The 16,483-nt window shown below is 37.3% G+C and overlaps 1 protein-coding gene and 1 non-coding gene across 5 annotated transcripts in view; one reads left to right on the forward strand and one right to left on the reverse strand.

The window, feature by feature from the left end:
• TMCC1 (transmembrane and coiled-coil domain family 1) overlaps window positions 1-16,483 on the forward strand; it is a 241,320-nt gene that overhangs the window by 82,870 nt on the left and 141,967 nt on the right. The window lies entirely within an intron of this gene.
• Window positions 6,918-7,021, reverse strand: LOC112662997 (U6 spliceosomal RNA). The gene has a single exon (XR_003138989.1). It is a non-coding gene; the product is annotated as a U6 spliceosomal RNA (small nuclear RNA).

Below are 16,483 nucleotides of genomic sequence, written 5' to 3' on the forward strand. Positions count from 1 at the left end.
ATGTACAGCTTTTCCATGGAACAGAATTGGATAGCTATGGGCAGAGGACAAGGGAAAGGTACTGCCTGTCAGCTTTCCCCATACTGGAGGTCCCATGTAGCACGCTACCCCAGCTGTTTTTTCTGCCTCCAGACTGGCATGTCAGGAGTACAAGCAGCTTTAGGCTGCTTTCCTGTGCCCCTATTTCCACAAGGTGGAATCAGGGCCAAGAATGCCCAGAAGAACTTCTCACCAAGGCCAGCACTGTCAGAGGCACCCCCAGCTCAGTGCCCCCCACTCTCTGGAGTCTTTCTTTGAATTAGCTCTCAAAAACCCATTCTTTCTCATTCTCAGTTTCATTGTTAAAATTATTAAAATAATATGTAGATTTAGAGTTTGTGGATTACCCAGGGTTTATAAATAAGGGACTCTGCCTCCTTGGTAAATCACATCAGGATGGCATCCTACTCAGTTCATATAAAAAGGAGTTTTGCTTTACTTTTTTCTTTTTTCTTTTCTTTTCTTTCTTTTCTCTTTTCTTTTCTCCTTTTCTTTTCTTTCTTTTCTCTTTTCTTTTCTTTTCTCCTTTTCTTTTCTTTTCTTTTCTTTCTTTTCTTCTTCTTTTCTTTTCTTTTCTTTCTTTTCTTCTTCTTTTTTTCCTTTTTCTTTTTCCTTTTCCTTTTCCTTTTTCTTTCTAATAGGCTCCACAACCAGTGTGAGGCTTGAACTCACAACCCTGAGATCAAGACCTGAGTTGAGGGGATCCCTGGGTGGCTCAGCGTTTTAGCGCCTGCCTTTGGCCGGGGGCGTGACCCTGGAGTCCCGGGATGGAGTCCCACATCGGGCTCCCTGCATGGAGCCTGCTTCTCCCTCTGCCTGTGTCTCTGCCTCTCTCTCTGTCTCTCTGTCTCTCTCATGAATAAATGAAAAAAAAAAAAAAGACCTGAGAGCAAGATTGGGTCGCCTAGCTGACTAAGCCACCCAGGAGTTCCTGAAAGGGAGATAGATTTCTAAGAATTAGTTGAGCTGTGAGCAAAACCTGAAAGCTCAGGAGTACTGTCTCCCAGTGGGGAAGAAATGAGGTGGTAGGAGGAGTAGTTCCTACTGCTGACCACCAGGTGGTGCCCCTAGGCCAGGATCCTCAGATGGAAGCGAAGGGATGACTTTCCTATGGACAGGACATTAATAAATATGGATTATGACTTGAGAAGTAACTAGTACAGGAGATCATTAGGATTATGAGCTGGATTGAATACAATGACTATGATATAGTAGTAGCAGTGGATGCCCTTTGTAAATATTGAACGAAATGATAATTTTGAAAATGAATAGATAATAGAAGACTAGGTAGGACTTCATGACTGTTAGGATTTTTAAAAATTAAAGGTAAACACAACTTAAAACCTAGAGATTTGTCTGGGAAAAATGGTAAGATAATGTCCGTTTTCCACAAAACAGCTTAAAATTTTTAATTTTTGATGAACACCGATAGAGATCTCTTCTCTGTGTATTTAGGGACAGGCAGGTGACATTGAATAATTCGAGCTTAGAAAAGTAGGAATAAGCCAGAGGTGGAGATATATTTTGGCTTTTTAGTTGTTTTCTGTTAAAGGTACTTTATAGAGCAAAATTTGGTTGCTAAAATAAGTAACATTTAGGTTTATTGACCCTAGTTTGGAGGTCCAGAATGTGTATGTTTCTTTTAATATAGTGTATTTATTTAGTGGCCCAAAAGATATTTTGACTATCTTTTTTTTTTTTTTTTGGATTTTATTTATTTATTCATGACAGAGAGAAGCAGAGACACAGGCAGAGGGAGAGAGGCAGGCACCCTGCAGGGAGCCCTATGTGGGGCTTGATCTGGGGACTCGGGGATCAGGCCCTGAGCTGAAGTCAGATGCTCCCAGACACAGCCGCTGAGCCATCCAGGCATTCCTATTTTGACTATCCTTTAAAAAAAAAAAAAAAAAGATTTTATTTATTTATTCACAAGAGACACACACTAGAGAGAGAGAGAGAGAGAGAGGCAGAGACATAGGCAGAGGGAGAAGCAGGCTGCATGCAGGGAGCCCGATGTGAGACTTGATTCTGGGACCCCACAATGACGCCCTGGGCCGAAGGCAGGCGCCAAACCACTGAGCCACCCAGGGATCCCCTATTTTGACTATCCTTAATGATCTTATTTTGACATTTGATATGATTGTCATAGGGTGTTCTTGAACTTGGTAAATTTGTTTTGCAAAATTATCATAAGGATGCTTCTAAAAGGTTTTTTTGAGGGGAGGGGCTTTTATATTTTTAAAAATATGAGTTACATTCCTGTTTGGAACAGCAGCTTTTGCGATGAAGACTCAACATAAAAGAATGTTGAGTTCACTCTTTAAGTTCAATCTAACCTCTTTTGCCTTTACATTACAAAACAGATATGGACTTCAGAGTAATTAGACCTCTAAAGAAATACAATATATGACCTCACTTCTGCTTTTCCCTTTTATGTACAAAGGATTGAGTACTCTATCAGTTTAGCCTTGAATCTTAGGGAGAGAATTTTGGCACTCTGAGTCCCACTACTCTTTTATTTATCTATAATACTGTTAAACTGTCTTCCTTTGTGATGGTTAATTTCCAAAGACTTAGAGGTAGATAAATAGGTAGACGGAGGGAGAGACCAGGATCATATATTATATAAGGTTATCACTAGAACAGATTTTTTTTTCAGAGATCATAGTAGAACATTTTATCTCAAGAAAAATAGGCAACTTTGACAGGTTAGCACAATGTTAGGCTTAGTAAATAGTTGTTAAAAATTGACTTATTTTGATAGTGCATCATTATGACCTGTGATCTTGTCAGTCAGTGGAAACAGACTAGAGTTCACTTTGGAACTTTCATACTTCAGGGTCACAGTATATTATTTGCATTAACTTATGTCTCATTTTATATATAGATGGACTTTGAAAATACCCTTTTCCTAAATAGAATCATTTTAGATATATGAAAGATGTTTGATTTTAAAAATTAATCTTGGGACACCTGGATGGCTTAGTTGGTTAAGCATTCGACTTGATTTCAGCTCAGGTCATGATCTCAGGATTGTGAGATTGAGCTCTGTGTTGGGCTCTATGCCAGGCATAGGAATCTGCTTAAGATTCTCTCCCAAATCTTTTTTTTTTTTTCTCCCAAATCTTTTAAAAAAAAAAAAAGGGTTGGGGGTGGGGGGAGTCTCTGGGTGGCTCAGTGGTTTAGCACCTGCCTTTGGCCCAGGGCGTGATCCTGGAGTCCCGGGATCAAGTCCACATCGGGTTCCCTATGTGGAGCTTGGTTCTCCCTCTGCCTGTGTCTCTACCTCTCTCTCTCTCTCTCTCTCTCTCTCTCTCTCTCTCTGTGTCTCTCATGCATAAATAAATAAAATCTTTAAAAAAGAAAAGAGATTCTCTCTCTCCCTCTGCCTCTCCCCCTCTCAAAAAACATTAATCTTGTGACAAGTCTCTTTAAAGAAAAGAATTAGCAAGGACTTATTGGCTTATATATTATAAGAATATTCATACCTCCAGCCAAAGATCAAGTCAAATATTTATCAAGAACTGACAAATACATTTTATTTTATCATTCGTAACATCTAACTGGGATAAGAAGTGCTGACTCAGATTTCAAAGTTGTAATAATGAGGAAATTAAGAATTCAGAAACTTTGGGTTGCAAAATGAGTCCCTTGCAACACAACTGATTTTCAGCCAGTAGATCCCCAGCTGTTGCCAAGTGATTAGCAAAATCTCAGACTACTAAGCTTTAGGGACAATCCTAATCAAACTCCTCATTTTAGACCCAAAGATGTTAAAACTTATTTGAGATTATACACCTAATTATGAATGATACCAGGTCCAGATCCTTGGATTCCCACTGATTCCATGTCTATTAGTATTCTTGCCCTTTTATCCTGTTGATCATGTCAGAGAATTGAAGAATGCCAGTTCTTTCAAGCTGGAGACAAGAAAAGGAGAAAAGAAAGTTTTTTTTTTTCTTTTTTCAGACATTGGTAACTAGATCAGCTTGTTTGATGAAGGAGGGCAGAAATCTAAGAACAGTGACAAAGACTGATACCGTTACTACCTGTTTGGTTTCTTACGCTATTACTTTTAAATAATTCTTGTTTTCTTTTTTCAGATGAGTTGCAATGGAAATAAAATACTGTAATGATTCCTTAGAGTTATTTGAATACCCTTCATAGTTAAAATATGAGCAGTGACTTTCTGGATTCTCTCACATGTCTAAACAAAATAATAGGACAATGGAGTACTTAATTATTTAAACAGGGCATAAAATAAGGCCTCTTCTATTTACTGAGATAACCAGTTAAATATACAGTCTCTATGGAGCTAATTTCTGCATTATGAGATTGATGAGGGTGGGGTAGAAGAGAGCTCGTAATTGTGGTCTCAATATTCATCACAACATAATGTTGGAGAATTACAATTAAGAAAGGAGGATGAAGGTGAGAACCATCCTTCCATCATCTTTCTTATTGCCTTACAATACCAAGAAATTTGCCCTGAGAATATTGAATTTCAATGATTCATTCAATAATTGAGAATCTTGGGGATCCCTGGATGGCTCCATGGTTTAGCGCCTGTGTTTGGCCCCGGGCATGATCCTGGAGACCCGGGACTGAGTTCCACATCGGGCTTCCCGCATGGAGCCTGCTTCTCTCTGCTTGTGTCTCTGCTTCTCTCTCTCTTTCTCTGTGTCTCTCATGAATAAATAAATAAGATCTTTAAAAAAAATAATTGAGAATCTTTTACATGTAGTTGGTAATGATATTTGCAAGGATGTTTTGTAGGGGTGAATTTGTATTAATATTATTATGTGGGATCATATTCGGCTTATTGAGTAATGTGTGGAAGAACTTTTTTGTGTATATAATGTAATTTACATTGCATGTTGGCTTTTTGAGGTAGATATGATCTTCTTTTTTTTCCCCCAAATGAAATAATTAGGGCTTTGGGAAAATTTTAAACTTGCCTAAGACCAGAGAGCTAGTACATGACTGAGTCTAATTTTTTGTGCTCATTCTACTATAGCACAGATGCCTCAATATTGCACATTTTTTTTATCATGTACTTAGTGTGAGCAGTATAATATAAAGGCAGAGGGTATAGAAAATCTTAGAAGGATCTAGACTGCCAAAAAATTGGTAACCTGCCAACTAGATGCCTATATCTAAGGAGACTAATTTTCCTAAAACAGTTGAGGAAAAAAAATTAGTTGGTTTTAGCAATTGAAGTAAGATTTGAAGCCTGATAATTAATTCTTTTTTTTTTTTTCAAGATTTTATTTATTCATGAGAGACAGAGAGAGAGGCAGAGACCTAGACAGAGACTGGCTCCCAGGATCATGACCTGAGCCAAAGGCAGATGCTCAATCACTGAGCCACCCAGGTGCCCCCTGATAATTAACTCTTATAGTAGAAATGAATAAAGTAGAAATTTAGATGAAGGAGTAGAAGTTTCCCATTGCTTTCCACATCCACTGTCAAAAGGCCACAGTAAAATTACTGGAGGTCCAGAAGCCACTACAGTCTTACTAACCTCCAAACAGTGCTTTAAAGAAGGAAATGCAAGGTTATTTATCTTTGCTTCAGGTAATCTGACTGACAGGTAATCTGATGGTAGCAATGAGTCTTTTAAAAAATATTATATTACTACTACTATTTTTATTATAATTATTATTTAAATAAGCCCCACGTGGGCTTGAACTCACAACCCTCAGTTCGAGATCTTTATTGAGATCAAGAATTGAATGCTTGGGGGATCCCTGGGTGGCTCAGCGGTCTAGCATCTGCCTTCAGCCTAGGGTGTGATCTTGGAGTCCTGGGATCCAGTCTTGCATCACGCTCCCTGCATGGAGCCTGCTTCTCCCTCTGCCTGTGTCTCTGCCTTTCTCTCTGTGTGTCTCTCATGAATGAATAAATAAAATCTTAAAAAAAAAAAGAGTGGGATGCTTAACTGACTGAGCCACTGAGGTACCTCAACAATGATTCTTTTTAATTCTATGCTTTGGGGGGTTGTTTTGCCTCTGCCATGTTGCTACAGCTGTCTGAGGGGTAGGACAAAAATTCTGGAACATTGTCCTAAAGGAAGTTCCACTTAACTTTTGGAGCCTTTCATTAACACGATATCTTAGGTTGGAAGGGACTTCTACAGTCATTTTATTCAGCTCTATAACATTCTCCGCCAGTGATTTTCTGGCCTCTGAGACTCTCCCAAAGAAGCTCATTCTACTCAGATTTCTCTGTTAGACAAATCTAACATATTAAACTGATATCTATATTAAATTGTATTTCTCCAGTTAGGGCCAGAGTATGTAGTGCCTCTGCAGGCAGGGATTTCTTTCCTAATGTGTTTCTGAAAAATTACTTTGCTAGGCAAATAATCCCTAATCCTTGGATATTCTTTTTTATTTTTTAATTCAGCAAATATTTATTGATACAAGCATTCTTAGTGCTAGAATGTAATAGTGAATCCTTATTACAAACACTGTACTGTGAAATATTACTGTCTCTATTTTACAAGTGAGGAAAACAGAAGATCGAAGTTGAAGTGACTTACCAAGTTCACACAATTGGTTAGAAGTTTACTCAATGTCAGAATCATGCCTTTCTAGCTCCAAAAGTCATGTTTTTGACCACTGCTTTGTTGTGGGTCTTGCCAAGAGTAATCTCATAGCCATCAATAAAGCCTAGAGTAAATAGCTCAAGGAGAAGGCTTAAAGAATGACTTAAAAATACTTTCTAGCTCAGAGATTCTGAGGATTCTTCGGATACTAAATGAATTGATAGCCTCCCAGGGCTTCATTGGAAAACTACACAGCCAATTGATTCTTGACAGTCATAGATCTAAATTTGTGGTTTCAACAATTCACTAAGGACCCCAGAGGTCCATGACAAATATGGAATGCTTCACAAATTTGAATGTCATCCTTGTACACAGGCCATGCTAATCAATTGTATTGTTCCAGTTTTGTATATGGGCTGCTGAGGCAAGCACTGGGATGTTCTTCCATAATATAATGTTGAGTACTTAGTCATACTGGTACATCAGCTCTTGATTATTCCAATTCATCACTATTCCTCTTAAATTATGGTCTCTAGAACAAAACATAATACCCAAATATGGATAGAGCAGGGAATAGAGCTGAGCTATCACTTTCCTAATTTTAAGGTACTGTTTGGTTCTTTTAATGTACACAGCTCCATTTTGAAATTGTTTTTCCTTTTTGCGATCAAATTTTTCATATCTTTAATTTTCATTTGGTGAAATTCATAGAATTTAATTCAGCACAATTGAAATTTTTATAGATAGTGACTTAAACATGACAGAGGCTTAGTAATTTTGAGAATGTTAGAAAAGAAGATTTTTCTGAAGAACTTACCTCTTGTTTCTAAAATATTTGCTTTTAAGAGTGAGATGCTTTCAAATTATATCTTCTTTTAATCTGGTGTTAAAGATGGAGAATGTCACTTAATATTTCCTACCTTCAGCACCTAATTTTCCTTACTTTATATTTGTAGTATTATTTAATGTATGGATATGTTCAAATCAGAATTATTAAGAGTTTTGTGGCATGTTTAGGAATATAGTCATTTATTGTACTTAAATCTTCAGTAACTTTTGTTTTTAAACAGTGCTCAATTCTTTTTGTTTTTTATTTTTCCATGCTGGGCATGGAGCCCAATGTGGGGCTTGGACTCACAATCCTGAAATCAAGACCTGAGCTGAGATCAAGAATCGGATGCTTAACTGACTGAGCCACCCAGGTGCCTCACCATTGTCTTCTTTAATGTCTGTTTGGGGGCAGCTGGGGTAGCTCAGTAGTTTAGCACTGCCTTCAGCCCAGGGCCTGATCCTGGAGACCTGGGGTCGAGTCCCATGTCAGGCTCCTTGCATGGAGCATGCTTCTCCCTCTGCCTGTGTCTCTGCCCCCCGCCCTCTGTCTCTCATGAATAAATACAATCTTTAAAAAATAAAATAAAAAATAATGTCTGTTTGGTGATACTTGAAATTCAAAGAGGTTTTGTCTTAAAAGCAAAACAGAAAGTAATTCCCAGCTCAAAATAATAGAAATTTCAGCCTACTGAGGTAAAAGAAGTCTCTGGGATTGCAGTAAAGTATTTCTCGGGAAATCAGATGTGATAATGGGGGAGTGATCTAGGGGCCAAAGAAGAAGAAATTCTTCTTAGCCATTTATTTCCTGTTAGGATGGTAAGATAGCAAATGTTGCTTCTCCATCATATTTGTGGTATCATGATCTTACACTTCACAGAGATTTTTTAAAAATAGTATTGGCACTTTCATGGAGGCTGTTGGAAAAATTTGATCGTACCATGCAAGTTGTAATCTGGAAAGCAGTATTTGACATTTGAATATTGCTTTCCTGGTTTGGATGCAAAATTTTTTAGTTGGAGAGAAATTCTCATATTTGATTTGCGAGCTAGAGTCTTAATCAGATGTTGACAATTTAATTTGAACATAAATCATTTTGGCAATTATCAGTAGCAGGGAATTAATTCATTTCCTGGTTTACTTGGGAAAGATGTTACTAGGAAGATTTAGTACCATGATTTCTAGAGGCCCTCTGCTGATAGCTTCTGGTATTGCTGAGAGTAGTGTTTGATGAAATAACCTACTAATTCTTCTGTATTATACTAGTGATTCTTACTTCCTGCAGTGTTCTTTTTTTTTTAAGATTTTATTTATTTATTCGTTAAAGACACAGAGAGCGGGGCAGAGACACAGGCAGGGGGAAAAGCAGGTTCCCCGCAGGGAGCCTGATGCGGGACTTGATCCTAGGACTCTCCGATCATGACCTGAGCCAAAAGCTCAACCACTGAGCCACCCAGGTGCCCCCTGCAGTGTGTTTTAAACACAGTTTTCTTGGTTAATACTAATATAATCCCAAAGTCTTATTTTTAATTACCAACCAGTAATGGAAGTAATTCTTTTGTTTTTATTGAAGTATAATTGACATACAATATCCTATTAGTTTCAGATGCACATCATAGTGACTTGATATTTTTATATGTTATGAAATGATCCCTATGGTAAGTTTAGTTACTGTCATTATACAGAGTTATTACAATATTATTGGCTATATTCCCTATGCTGTATATTATGTCCCCATGACTTACTTATTTTATAACTGGAGATTTGTACCTCTTAATCTCCATCTATTTTGCTTGCCTCCTCCCCTGTACCCCTGTCCCTCTGGCAATCAGCAGTTTCAGGTATCAGTCAGTTTCTGTTTTGTTTTATTTTGCTTTTTTAGATTCCACATATAAGTGACATCATATGATACTTGTTTTTCTTCAGACTTATTTAGCATAATATCCACTGGATCTATTCATATTGGTGCAAATGGTAAGATTCCAGTTTTTTAAGATTTTATTTATTTATTCATGAGAGACACACAGAGAGAGGCAGAGACATAGGCAGAGGGAGAAGAAGGCTCCCTGTAGGGAGCCTAATATAGGACTTGATCCCAGGACCCCAGGATCACAACCTGAGCCAAAGGCAGGCGCTCAGCCACTGAGCCATTCAGGTGCCCCTCCATTTTTTTTTAAATTTTTTATTTTATTTTATTTATTTATGATAGGCACACAGTGAGAGAGAGAGAGAGAGAGGCAGAGACACAGGCAGAAGGGAGAAGCAGGCTCCATGCACCGGGAGCCCAACGTGGGATTCGATCCTGGGTCTCCAGGATCGCGCCCTGGGCCAAAGGCAGGCGCTACACCGCTGCGCCACCCAGGGATCCCCTCCAATCTTCTTTATGGCTAATATTCTATTGTGTATATATATCACATCTTCTTTATCTATTCATCTATCCATGAATACTTAGGTTGCTTCTGAATATTGGCTATTTAGATAATGCTTCATTGAACCATTATGTTCAATGTTCAATTATGTATGAAGAGGATACATATACCTCTTCATACAATCCTGAAGTCTATTTTTTAAAAATATTTTATTTATTTATTTGAAACAGTGTGAGCGATTGAGAGAGCACAAAGGGGGAGCCAAGGGAGAGGGGCAAGCAGACTCCCCACTGAGCAGGGAGCTAGACTTGGGTTCAGTTCTAGGACCCTGAGATCATGACCTGAGCCAAAGGGAGACACTGAACTGACTGAACCACCCCGGTACCCCCGAAGTCTTATTTTTAATTACCAACCAGGTTATGGAACTAACTCTTCACAAATGTTGGCCTAAATTCTGAACTTTGCAGAGTCTCTCATGGTTAGTAAATAATAGGATTTTTACTTTGGTTTAGGAAGGTTGTTTTGGTTGAAAGTGTGCCTTGAAAACCTAATTTAATGTAAATGTGCTTGCTTTTTTATAGATCCTAGATAAGGCAGTTTTCCAAAGACTCAATCTTCATTCCTTTGCCTTGTTTTTAGAATTTACTTATAACATGAACATTTTCTTAAAAAACTTAAAGTATTTCCTATATCTGACTCTATTAAAGCATTTTGGTAATATGCTCTAAATAAAAATATAATTGAAAAGCTAATTTCAAGGACACAACAGTATAGTTTTAAGCATTAATTAAATTGGACCTTGATATCTTCTTGGCATCACTTCAATGTTAGTATTCTGAGGAATCCAGGTTAGCCTTTAAATGTAGATAAATTTAGTCAAATTAAGTTTAATTTTTAGATTTAGGGATCCCTGGGTAGCGCAGCGGTTTGGCGCCTGCCTTTGGCCCAGGGCGCGATCCTGGAGACCCGGGATCGAATCCCACGTCGGGTTCCCGGTGCATGGAGCCTGCTTCTCCCTCTGCCTGTGTCTCTGCCTCTCTCTCTCTCTCTCTGTGACTATCATAAATAAATAAAAAAAAAATTAAAAAAAAATAATTTTTAGATTTAGGTTGGAAGGATAATGAAAGCTATCCTTATGGGCCCTTTTTTCTCTCTGAGTGTGTATGTATGTGTCTACACAATTATCACATGCATGGTAGACTTAGAGAGCTGAATAGTCCATCGCTCTGTGCTCTTTTGCTAAGAAAGTTTATTATTTTGATATTTTGAAAGCTTAATTGGTTGCTGTTAATTTCTCATGCTGAATATTTATGCATAGTTCATGGTACACTGATGACGGGCGTTTAATATCTACCTTGGATCCATAATCATATAGGTAGGTCCCTTGTGACCTAATATTTAAAAAAAAAAATAAAAGGACATTAACTATCTAGGGTAGTGGCCTCCAAATTATTTTGCTCACCCATACCTTTGGTGTATCTCCAGTATTTTTAAATTATAAATCGTGCACATATAATTGTTTCCGTAAATTACATACATCATATAACATAAAAAATAAAAGCATGAGATAAAAATATAAGTGGAAGTTATAATTTTTTCTCACCACAGTCCATTGGATTGTCTTGCATAATACTGGGGTGCATGTAACCTATATTTAGATCAAGATTAAAAGTTAGAATAATTCTCCTTTAAAGAATTCTTTTTATATTTACCTTGGGTATGTGATGCTAACCACAATATAAGAACAGATTTGACAACAGAACTGTCTAGTTTTGAGGTAGGCTACTTTGGGACGATCAGACAAAATCTAGAGAACCACACATCATGCATGTTGTGGGAAATTCCCAGGACTCCAGTTGAAGAGTCCAGCTATAATAACCTTTGATACTCCTAAATTCTGTGACTGTAGATAGGAATTCATAGGTGGAACATTTAAATTTGAAACACTGTTGGAAAGTTAGGCTGTGAATGAAGATCTGGAATAGGACTACACTGGGAAATTGTTCAACTTCTTCATCCAGACCGTCTGCTCATGACTTCTCCTGCTGTCTTCTTTAGAAATTTGATAATTTCTGATTCTCAAGTCATCTACACATAGGAAAAAGTTTTTTAAGGCATCTTATAAGCCTATAGTCTGACTGTATGGGAGAATAAATATATAAGTAAGGAATTCCAACAATGAACTTTATCAACAGACTTTTACTCTGCTTCTTCATACCAAATAAAAAAGGAGAGGCAGGGGAAAGAGAACATGAAAGCAAGTTTAGAATGAACAATTATTTTAAAGTGTACCATATCACAGATGACTTAGTAAATAAATTCTCTCTAAAATATATGAGTACTATTTCATTAAAAATAATCTGTTCTACAGTATAATTGAATAGCTTCACTTTTTAAAGCTCAAAATTGTATCACCTTAAAACCAAAAACTTTAGAATCCACCCCCCCCCCTTCCTTTTTCTTTTTTCTTTTTGGTGAGGGAATAGTTTTGTGAAATTCAGTTAGCAAAGATAAGCCATCAATAAACTTAATAGCTTTTTCACTATACTTGATTTGAGTATTGTGGATATGACTATAGTGCTACAGAGTACCTACTTAAGTTTCTCTGTTGTGGCGGTGGTTTTCTTTCCTGGTTTATGTAATACCCTGTTCTCTTTCATTGTTCCCATAGAGGCAGAAGCCCTTCTGCTCCAGTGAGTCTGAGTGTCAAATGCTAGAATCACCAGAACTTGAGATTTTTTAAAAAATGACTAATCCTGCATTTTGCTGAGATTTCAATCTCAGTAGCACTTCTCTTTTTAAATATAAAAACCACAGAATGAATAGCCATAAAAGTGAAAGAGAGTTCTAATTCTAATCTGTTTATTTCTGAGCATTTCTTGATAGGAATCTTAACAATGAGTAGTGCATCACAAGAACTGAAGATCCGTATAACCTACCACATATGGGTGTTCTGTGGGAAATGTTTTCTAGAACATTATCTTATAAAACACAATGCAATCCTGGGGAGCATATGCTTAGTTTATTAATAAAAGTGTCATAGGTTAAGTGGCTATGCAAATGTACATTTAAATAACCACTGTATCACACTGTAGGAGTAGAATATCTTAAACATTGTTTTCTGGCTTTAGCTTACCAGAGGCTTTCCAACAACATTGAACTTGTTTTCAAGATTATAGATTGTTCAGGACACAACTATACATTCTTCTAGGTTAAAGAACAGTGTTCACTTTTTAATTTTATTTATTTATTTTTTTGCTTGGAACTGTTGTCTGCTACAAAGATGCAAAGCAGCTGAAGAAAACAGTCTACCCATTTTGGTATTGAAACTGTTTATGACTGGAAACATTGATCTGATAAGCTTCTTTCCATTTTCCGTACTCCTTGGGTGTCACACAATGTCTTTACAAAGTTTGTGATGAGTTATACCAAACAGAATCAGATTAGGTTTAAGCAGATAAATACTTGTGAGGTTAATTTATTCTTAGGAATGTTCCCCCACAAGGCTTTCAAGTATAAGGTGATCTTGCTTAAGTTTCTTGGCAAAAAGATGGAATTTAGGCTATTTTCTGTTGTCAGAAGTTGAGCTTTATGAGAATGTGAATAAAGATTTTATGATCTGATTATAGCTCAGGAGATTTTAGGCCACAGTATAAATTACCTGCCTTGGCTGTACGTACTGGTGTATATCCTTTGTTTTTTTGCTCCTACTTCTATGTCCTTATCTTTTGTTGCATTTGGGTACAGATTTGTGGATTGGTACAGAAATCCAAGACAAACTTGACTTTTGTATCTTGTTTTCATCATTATAAGGATTTGTAGCTCTAGTGTTTTACTAAATAAAATCAATTGAATAAAAAATTTTATTTAGAGCGGTCAAACTTTGTCACATATAGAGTAAGTTTACTGAGTAGTTATTTTTTTCCCTCTTTTAGTGGAATTTACCTAAAATTACGTAAAAAAAAAAAAGAATTAGCTAACGTTGAAACTGGCAAAAAAAAAAAAATCTTTGCAATAGGAAAGGAAAAGACACTCCTGTGTATCTCTCCTTTACTACAGCTTATACCATACTATGCTTCTGGTCACCAGATGTGTAGTTTTTTCCCCCCACACCAAGCACTTCTCTGCAATACCAGCGGGGTGTCCCACAATTTAATGCAGTTCTGACCTTATCTGAGAATAGCTTCAGAGCCCGCAGATTAAGGGTACCGACCCACAAGACTGCTTCCCCTTCGCCTTCAGTTGCCACTGGCAAATCCAGGTTTTCACGTATGCTTTTGACCATCTGATCAGATAGTTCAGATGATCCCACCATTTACTCCTTGGGTTCTATTAACTTGTTAGAATGGCTTACAGAACTCAGGAAAATATTTTACTTACTAGATTACAGGTTTATCATAAAAAGATATAACTCCAGAATGGCCAAGAGATGCGAAGGGCAAGCTATATAGGAAGAGGCACAGAGCTTCCATGCCCTCTGGGTATGTCACTGTCCCAGGATCTCCATGTATTCACCAACCTGGAAGTTCTCAGAATCCCATAGTTGAGGGATTTTTATGGAAGCTTCATTACATAGACATGATTGATTAGATCATTGGTGTGTGGTGATAGATCACAATCTCCAATCACTCGCTACTACTTGGAGGTGGGGAGAAGGGCTAAAATTCCAACTCTAATTACCTGGTTAGTTTCCCTGGCAGCCAGCTCCCATCCAGTGGTTGGTTAACTAGCAGCTTTCCACAAGTCACCACATTAACATCAAATCAGGTGTGGTTGAATGGGGGCTTGTTTTGAATAATATGTCCCCTTTATGTACCGAAGCTATTTCAGGTTCTAGGGACAATAGACCAAATATAACAAAAGATGTTCCCTTTGCTCTTAATACTTAGGAAATTCCAAGAATTTGGGGAGCTATGAGCCAATAAATGTGAATAGAAGACCAAAGAATATTTATTACAAATCACATTTTATTACATATTTTATGTTCAGTTTGAAAATGTCAAAGCTATTCTTCTTTTGTATGATTGAATGTTTTAAGTTTGTTTTTCTGTAGAGACATTCTCTATCCTTAAAGATTAGAATCCTTGGGATTTTTTTTTCTTGCTGTTACTTTTTATGTCTTTTCATTCATTGTTTGTATCTTCTCAATTCTGTATTGTCCTAGTACCTTTTTTTTTTTTCTTTTAAATCACAGCTGGAAAGTCTGAAAAGCATTCTGACAAAGGAAAACTGAATTGTGACCTTAGACCAACAGTAAGCTACAGGAACAAATGAAGTTAAGAAATAATATTATTTCAGATATGTATCTTTGTCCTTAGTCTTTCAGAGAATTGTTGAAACTAAGAATTTAGAAGTCATTTCTTGGGCAGCCCAGGTGGCTCAGCGGTTTAGTGCCACCTTCAGCCCAGGGCATGATCCTAGAGACCTGGGATCGAGTCCCACATCAGGCTCCCTGCATGGAGCCTGCTTCTCCCTCTGCCTATGTCTCTGCCTCTCTCTCGCTCTCTCTGTGTCTCTCATGAATGAATAAGTAAGTAAGTAAGTAAGTAAATAAATAAATAAATAAATTCTTTTAAAAAATAAAAGTCATCTCTAATTTTCCTCTGTTATTTGAGATTCTTTTGGCTGGTCTAAGACTTAAATTGACATAGATCAACAGAGGGTCACCTGCGTAGCTCAGTGGTTGATTGTCTGCCTTCATCTGAGGGCATGATCCTGGGGTCCTGGGATGGAGTCCTACAGCAGGCTCCCCATAGGAAGTCTGCTTCTCCCTCTGCCTTTGTCTCTGCTTCTCTCTCTGTGTCTCTCATGAATAAATAAAATCTTAAAGATACATTTCATAAGGCTATAGCTACCACAGATAGTGATTCCTTTGGTGGATCTGAGCAAAGTAAATTGAAAACCTTCTGGAGAATTTACTGTTCTAGATGCCATTAAGAACATTTGTGATTCATGAGAAGAGGTCAAAATATCAGTATGAACAGGAATTTGGAAGAAGTTTATTCCAAACCTTATGGATGACTTTGAGGGGCTCAAGACTTCAGGGGAGGAAGTCACTGCAGATGTGGTGCAAATAGCAAGAGAACTAGAATTAGAGTCTGAAGGCGTGACTGAATTGCTACGATCTCATTATAAACCTTAACAGATGAGGAGTTGCTTCTTATGGATAAGCAAAGAAAGTGGGTTTTGAGATGTAATCGATTCCTGATGGAGATGCTGTGAAGATTGTTGAAATAACAACAGAGGATTTAGAATATGACATAAACTTAGTTGATAAAGCAGTGGCGGGTTTTGAGAAAATTGATTTCAATTTTGAAAGAAGTTCTGTGAATAAAATGCTATCAAACAGCATCTCATGCTATAGAGAAATGGTTTGTGAAAGGAAGAGTCAGTTGATGTGACAGACTGCATTGTTTGTTGTTTACTTTTAAGAAATTGCCACAGCCACCCCAGCCTTCAGCAACCACTGCCTTGATCAGTCAGCAGCAGTCAATACTTAGGCAATGCCCTCCACCAGATTACAACTCACTGAAAGCTCAGATGATGGTTAGCAGATAAGTAGATAAACCAATGTTCAGTTATTAATGTTTCATTATTTTATATTATTTGGAAATAATCTACATATTCAATTAATTTCTATCATTTACTTAACAAAACCCTGAAGTTTTAGGATGCCAGAAATATTTTGTAAACTATT

Source organism: Canis lupus, chromosome 20, assembly GCF_003254725.2.
Source record: "Canis lupus dingo isolate Sandy chromosome 20, ASM325472v2, whole genome shotgun sequence".
In the NCBI taxonomy this organism is placed as follows: Eukaryota; Metazoa; Chordata; class Mammalia; order Carnivora; family Canidae; genus Canis; species Canis lupus.